The following is a 7,881-nucleotide window of genomic DNA, read 5'->3' as shown; positions in this document are numbered from 1 at the left end:
ATACAAAGCAGTTGAAAGTAAAAGATGGGCTGAAACGCATCAAACATATGTAAACAAAAACAGAAATGACCAGATTAATTTCTAAAGATGTAATCCAGGATAAAAGCTTTAAACAGAAAAAATAAAGTTATTTTATGGTGAAAAAAGATAAAAATTATAACATCTAATCCCCTGATATCAAGGGATTCCCTAGTGGCTCAGTAGTAAAGAATTCATCTGCAATGCAGGAGACACGAGTTTGGTCCTTGGGTCAGGAAGATCCCCTGGAGAAGGAAATGGCAACCCACTCCAGTATTCCTGCTAAGATAATTGCACAGACAGAGGAGCCTGGCAGGCTACAGTCCATGGGGCTGCAAGAGTCAGACGCGACTTAGCAACTAAACCGCCACCATCACCACATAATATCATGACATCGAACGTAACGATACACAAGAAATGGAAAAACCTCACTTGCAGTGGGAGAGTCTTCTCCAACTCTGCCTATCTTTGAGGGATGGAACATCTATAAAAGTCAACCACATACTAGACTACTAAGAAAACCACAGTTAACTTCCCTAAAAGCAGAACTATTCCGGGCCACATCTTTAACCATAATGCAATGAACAAGGATTTAATAACAATTAAGTGAGATTAAACAAATGACTTAAAAATCTTAAAAATAAGGTTAGTTAACTTATTTCAAGGAAATAAAAACATTCTATCAACTATTTAGAAAATACTAGTAATTGGAGCAATGCATTGAAAAAACTTACTGGGTATGTTCAAGGCAAATCCATAACTTTAAATGTATTTACTATTGAGTAACAAACAATGAAGAAAGTGGAGAAAACCACTAGACCATTCAGGTATAACCTAAATCAAATCCCTTATGACTATACAGTGGAAGTGAGAAATAGATTTAAGGGACTAGATCTGATAGACAGAGTGCCTGATGAACTATGGATGGAGGTACGTGACATACTTGTACAGGAGACAGGAATCAAGACCATCCCCAAGAAAAAGAAATGCAAAAAAGGAAAACAGCTGTCTGAGGAGGCCTTACAAATAGCTGTGAAAAGAAGGAAGCAAAAAGCAAAAGAGAAAAGGAAAGATATACCCATTTGAATGCAGAGTTCCAAAGAAGAGCAAGGAGAGATAAGAAAGCCTTCCTCAGCAATCAATGCAAAGAAATAGAGGAAAACAACAGAATGGAAAAACCAGAGATCTCTTCAAGAAAATTAGAGATCCCAAGGGAACATTTCATGCAAAGATGGGCTCAATAAAGGACAGAAATGGTATGGACCTAACAGAAGCAGACGATATTAAGAGGTGGCAAGAATACACAGAAGAACTGTACAAAAAAGATCTTCACGATCCAGATAATCATGATGGTGTGATCACTCACCTAGAGCCAGACATCCTGGAATGTGAAGTCAAGTGGGCCTTAGGAAGCATCACTACGACCAAAGCTAGTGGAGGTAATAGAATTCCAGTTAAGCTATTTCAAATCCTGAAAGATGATGCTGTGAAAGTGCTGCACTCAATATGCCAGCAAATTTGGAAAACTCAGCTGTGACCACAGGACTGGAAAAGGTCAGTTTTCATTCCAATCCCAAAGAAAGGCAATGCCAAAGAATGCTCAAACTACCACACAATTGCACTCATCTCACACGCTAGTAAAGTAATGCTTAAAATTCTCCAAGCCAGGCTTCAGCAATATGTGAACTGTGAACTTCCAGATGTTCAAGCTGGATTTAGAAAAGGCAGAGGAACCAGAGATCAAATTGCCAACATCCGCTGGATCATGGAAAAAGCAAGAGAGTTCCAGAAAAACATCTATTTCTGCTTGATTGACTATGCCAAAGCCTTTGACTGTGTGGATCACAATAAACTGTGGAAAATTCTGAAAGAGATGGGAATACCAGACCACCTGACCTGCCTCTTGAGAAACCTGTATGCAGGTCAGGAAACAACAGTGAGAACTGGACATGGAACAACAGACTGGTTCCAAATCGGAAAAGGAGTACATCAAGGCTGTATATATATCTAACTTATATGTGGAATACATCATGAGAATTGCTGGGCTGGAACAAGCACAGGCTGGAATCAAGATTGCCAGAAGAAATATCAATAACCTCAGATGTACAGATGACACCACCCTTATGGCAGAAAGTGAAGAAGAACTAAAGAGCCTCTTGATGAAAGTGAAAGAGGAGAGTGAAAAAGTTGGCTTCAAACTCAACATTCAGAAAACTAAGATCATGGCATCTGGTCCCATCACTTCATGGGAAATATATGGGGAAACAGTAGAAACAGTGACAGACTTTATTTTCTTGGGGTCCAGAATCACTGGAGATGGTGACTGCAGCCATGAAATTAAAAGACGCTAGCTCCTGGGAAGAAAAGTTATGACCAACCTAGAGAGCATACTAAAAAGCAGAGACATCAGTTTGTCAACAAACGTCTGTCTAGTCAAAGCTATGGTTTTTCCAGTAGTCGTTTATGGATGTGAGAGTTGGACTATAAAGAAAGCTGAGCGCCGAAGAATTGATGCTTTTGAACTGTGGTGTTGGAGAAGACTCTCGAGAGTCCCTTGGACTGCAAGGAGATCCAACCAGTCCATTCTGAAGGAGATCAACCCTGGGATTTCTTTGGAAGGAATGATGCTAAAGCTGAAGCTCCAGTACTTTGGCCACCTCATGCGAAGAGTTGACTCATTTGAAAAGACCCTGATGCTGGGAAAGACTGAAGTCACGGGAGAAGGGGATGACAGAGGATAAAATCGTTGGATGGCATCACTGACTCAACAGATATGAGTTTGAGTAAACTCCAGGAGTTGGTGATGGACAAGGAAGGCTAGTGTGCTGCAGTCCATGGTGTCGCAAAGAGTTGGACATGATTGAGTGACTGAACAAAGAATGAAAATAAATGAATTAAATATTTGAAGCAAGAAATTGTAGAATGTACAAAATAACCCCCCGGAAAATTTATAAGAAACACATACAAAATATAAAATTATATTCTAATCAATTATTAATCAGTTAGGACTGAACTCTATGATCTGGATTTCTGTAAAAAAACAAATATTAAATGCAATAACAGGTATATTTTACACTGATAGTATATATTCCACCAAGATGGTATAGTAGGCATGAATCTTGTACTCCTAACAATACAACTTTAAAAAATAAAGCTAGAATTGCAGAAGGAAATAGATAGTCTTTGTTCCCAAATGTGGGTGTACCTGTCTATATATATGTTTTTATAGATGTCATCTTTTTCACATATAAATTCTTTATCAGGTAAAACTTTTTAAATGCATAATATGAAAGAATAATAAAACAATCTCTAAGTTTCCCCTAAGTGGTAGAATTTTTTAGTATCATTATCTATCAATACTCCCATTGATTTTTTAAAAATAATAAATATTCTTTACCTTCCAAAAAAGAAATAGTCTTAATTCTCATGATAAACTTCTCAGAAATCAACAGATTTATAGATATAAACTATCTGAAGTGTTGAGAGGATTTGAATAACACAATCAACAAACCTGATGCAATCAGTTATAGCTAGAACTCTGTTTCAAAACACATAATTTTATTTCACACACATATGAAATATTCAATACAAATTACCAAATACTAGGCACAAAGAAAACCTCAATAAATTCTCCTATCCCTTTCCCAAACTATCTGTCAGGAGATTAAACAACACACAGATAGAACTCTTGGGTTAAGTAAGAAATACAGTGTGAAATTAAAAAGTAATATAGAAATGAATGACAATGAGGTCAAATATCAAATGAGGCCAAAGTGAGACTCACAGGAAATTTTATGGAATTAACTGAAAATATCAGAAACCAAAAATAATGAATGAATTAAGCATGCTACTCAAGAAGTCAGAAAAAGAATAATAAAATAAAGCCTCCCAGAGGGGAACACTGGACTACTAAAAGAATTTTCATGAAATAAACAAAAGGAAGGGTATTTGATCACTAAAATCAAAAGGCAGTTTGTACCATTTAGGAGTTCCCAAGTAAAACGTTCACTTAAACAGCCTTGAAATTTCTGTCTCCTCGCTTCAGTGACGGCAACTTCATTGTGAGTCAGTCCCTTTATTGCAAAATGATGGCCAGTATCTTTCTGCTTCATCATCCACATTAAGAGAGAGAGGATGTATTTCTCTCCTGTCAGGTCTCAGTTCAGTCTCTCAGTCGTGTGTCTTTGTGACCCCATGGACTGCAGGATGCGAGCCCTCCTTGTCCATCACCAACTCCTGGAGTTCACTCAAACTCATGTCCATTGAGTCAGTGATGCCATCCAACCATCTCATCCTCTGTCATCCCCTTCTCCCATGCCTTCAATCTTTCGCAGTATCATGGTCTTTTCAAATGAGTCAGTTCTTCACATCAGGTGGCCAAAGTATTGGAGTTTCAGCTTCAGCATCAGTCCTTCCAATGAATATTCAGGACTGATTTCCTTTAGGATGGACTGGTTGGATCTCCTTGCAGTCCAAGGGACTCTCGAGAGTCTTCTCCAACACCACAGTTCAAAAGCATCAATTCTTCGGCGCTCAGCTTTCTTTATAGTCCAACTCTCACATCCATACACGACTACTGGAAAAACCATAGCTTTGACTAGACAGACGTTTGTTGACAAACTGATGTCTCTGCTTTTTAATATGCTCTCTAGGTTGGTCATAACTTTTCTTCCAAGGAGCAAGCATCTTTTAATTTCATGGCTGCAGTCACCATCTGCAGTGATTTTGGAGTCCAAAAAAATAAAGTCTGTCACTATTTCCACTGTTTCCCCATCTATTTGCCATGAAGTAATGGGACCATACCTTATGCTGACTGGGATAACCCACTTGGGATCAGGTGGCCGAACACTGGCTATGCTAATTAGATCAAGCCAATGAGCCACCCAGCTTTGGAGCTGGGAGTGTGACAGCCTCTCCCTGAACATGATGAGCATCATGGCAGTGAGTGTGAGCTGCTGTCTGGATCTGCAGTAACATGAAGGAAGGATGGCTACCATAAAGCTAACCAGTAATACTACATCAGGTTTTGTGTGTGTGGGGGGGGGGTGTTTGAAAATACCTATGATATAGACAAAACTTTGGTAAATCTAATCTTTAATAATTAAGAATTTGATAAAGTACACATGTAAGTAACAACTGAAAATAGGAAAGGAGCCATAGGTTCAAATTTTCTTATCAGTTTGAAATATTAAAATCTAAGCTAAATTGCTTTTTTCTTTTTTACTAACATTAATGCAAAAAGAGGTGGGAAATCCAACTAAGCCAATAACTATGAAAGTTTTTTTTAAGTCAAAGATCTACCCCATAAAAAAGGCATCAGGCCCAGTGAATTTTATGTTTACTATCTATCAAATGTAAGCAACAGATAATGCTGGTGTTATACAAACTGCTGTAGGGCACAGGAAAATACTACAAAGCTCCTCAACATGTTTAAGAGGCCAGTATAGTAATGATACCAAGAGTGGAACAAAAAAGAAAACTGTAGGCCAGTCAAACACTGGAACAAAAATTCTAAACAAAATGGTAGAAAAATGAATCCAGAGAATATTATAAATTTACCTAAGCAATCTAGTGGAAATCTAGTAACGTATTTCATTATGTGCACAAATTTAGTAACAATAATATCTTAATAGCTCACAACTGTGTCACCAGGGCCCAAAACAGTGCCTCGCACAGAGGAAAGTCCCAATAAGTATCTATGAAATGAATAAAAGAGGAATTCAGCACATATACTCCCACCATTATTGCTACTTAATTCATACTGTGCTTGAGTCTCCAGCAATGAGATAGCAAAAGAAAGAAATGGTGTGAATTTCAAAACGGACAAGAGGTAGCTGTGGCTATTTTAGGTAATTTGATTACCCCAAAATAAGCCAAGAGAATCACTGAAAACCCACTGAATTAAATACACAGTTTTGTAAGATGACCAGAAATCAAGATCATTATGCTTTTAATCCATCAACAGCTTTAAAATAAATACCTAATACATGGAGTTTTATAAATGTAGTGGAAAAGATACCATTCCTAAAAAAACATATTCAAAACTTGTAAACTACTCAGAAATAAACTCAGTATTTTTCCAGACATCCATGAATAGAAGAGCTGAATGAATGGAGGCATATATTATATTTCTGGTTAGGAACTCAATACCGTAAAAAATGACAATCTTCCTCAAGTTAGTCTGTGTATTTAATTTTAATTCAAATACCAATAATATTTTTAATGAAAAATATTAAAGAAAAAATTTTAATGAAAACTGACAGATTATAAAGTTTATAAGAAAGGCAAACTTTGTAGATAAAGCTTTTTTTTTTAAGAAGAGAGCTTTTGCTACCATTTAACAAAACATAACATAAAGCTGGTTGAAACAGTATAGCATTAGCCCAGGGACAGAGAGATTAGTGGGAAATAACAGAGATTTCAAAAAAATCTACCCACAAATATATTGGAATTTTGTTATTATAAATGTGGACATTCAAATCAGCAGGAAAAGGATGGACTCTACAGTAAATAGTGTTAGAGGTTGACCTCACACTACACATAAACAAATTTCAAATGGATTACAGTTATACATAAAAAACAAATTTATAAAAATATTAAATATGTGAATACAGCTTTATAATCTGGAGGTGGAATAGGCCAAGTTAAGCAAGTGCCAAAATTCTTAAAGAAAATAAAGACTGACTGACTTCATTCAATAATAATTTTTGAAGTCTTTACCAGAGGATTACCCTTCTATTCTACATATTTCTAAAAGATAAGTGGCAACAACTGGGGAAAATATTTGTAAAGTAATTGACAAAAACTTAATATTGAGGACTTTCCTGGTGGTACAGAGGATAAGAATCCGCCTGTCCAAGCAGGAGACACAGGTTCAATCCCTGGTTTGGGAAGATTCCATATGCCACAGAGCAAGTATGCCTGAGCACCACAGCTACTGCAGCCCGTGTGCCTAGTGCCTGTGCTCTTCACCAGGGGAAACCATTGCCAAGAGAAGCCCGTGCACCACAGCAAAGAGAAGTCCCTGCTCATCTAAACTAGAGAAAGCCCGTGCGCAGCAATGAAGACCCAGCACAACCATAAATAAATGATTTTTCAAAAAACTAAATATTCAGAGTCGGCTCACTGGAAAAGACCCTGATGCTGGGAAAGATTGAGGGCAAGAGGAGAAGGGGGTGACAGAGGATGAGATGGCTGGACTGCATCACCAACTCAATGGACATGAGTTGGAGCAAGCTCCAGGAGATAGTGAAGAACAGGGAAGCCTGGCATGCTGCAGTCCACGAGGTCGCAAAGAGTCGGATATGACTCAGCAACTGAACAACAACAAATATTCAGAAACGAGAAAGACCTTCCATGAGAAAAAGATAATTACTAAAATAGGCATACGAACAAAACTTTTATTAGGGGAAAGATATGCCTTTTTTTCAATAAACACATGAAAAAGTATTCTTCCAATCAAGGAAATGCAAATTAAAACAGCAATGATATAACCTTCTACCACTGGACAGGCAAAATTTTTGAAGATTAAAAATATCCATTTTTAGTAAAAAAGAAACATTCATTCTTGTACACTATAGGTATAAATGTACACTGATTCAGCTTTTGGGAGGAGTAAATTCTACAAATAGTATTCATCCAAAGTTATGACATTTGTGTTTTCTTTGATGGGCCTCCCCTGAGGACACTCCTAGGAAGAGACAGGTGCAGACATGCCACAGTGTGTGTCCCCCGACTCCATCCCCAAGTGTGTTGGAATGCATTCATGGCAACACTGCTGCAATGCAGACAAGTTCAGAAACTGCCTAGAACCTGGTGCTGGTTAAATGACACACACACATTCACATGGTACACATGACATGA

Source organism: Capricornis sumatraensis, chromosome 10 (genome assembly GCF_032405125.1).
Source record: "Capricornis sumatraensis isolate serow.1 chromosome 10, serow.2, whole genome shotgun sequence".
NCBI lineage: Eukaryota > Metazoa > Chordata > Mammalia > Artiodactyla > Bovidae > Capricornis > Capricornis sumatraensis.
Note: the sequence above shows the minus strand (reverse complement) of the source record.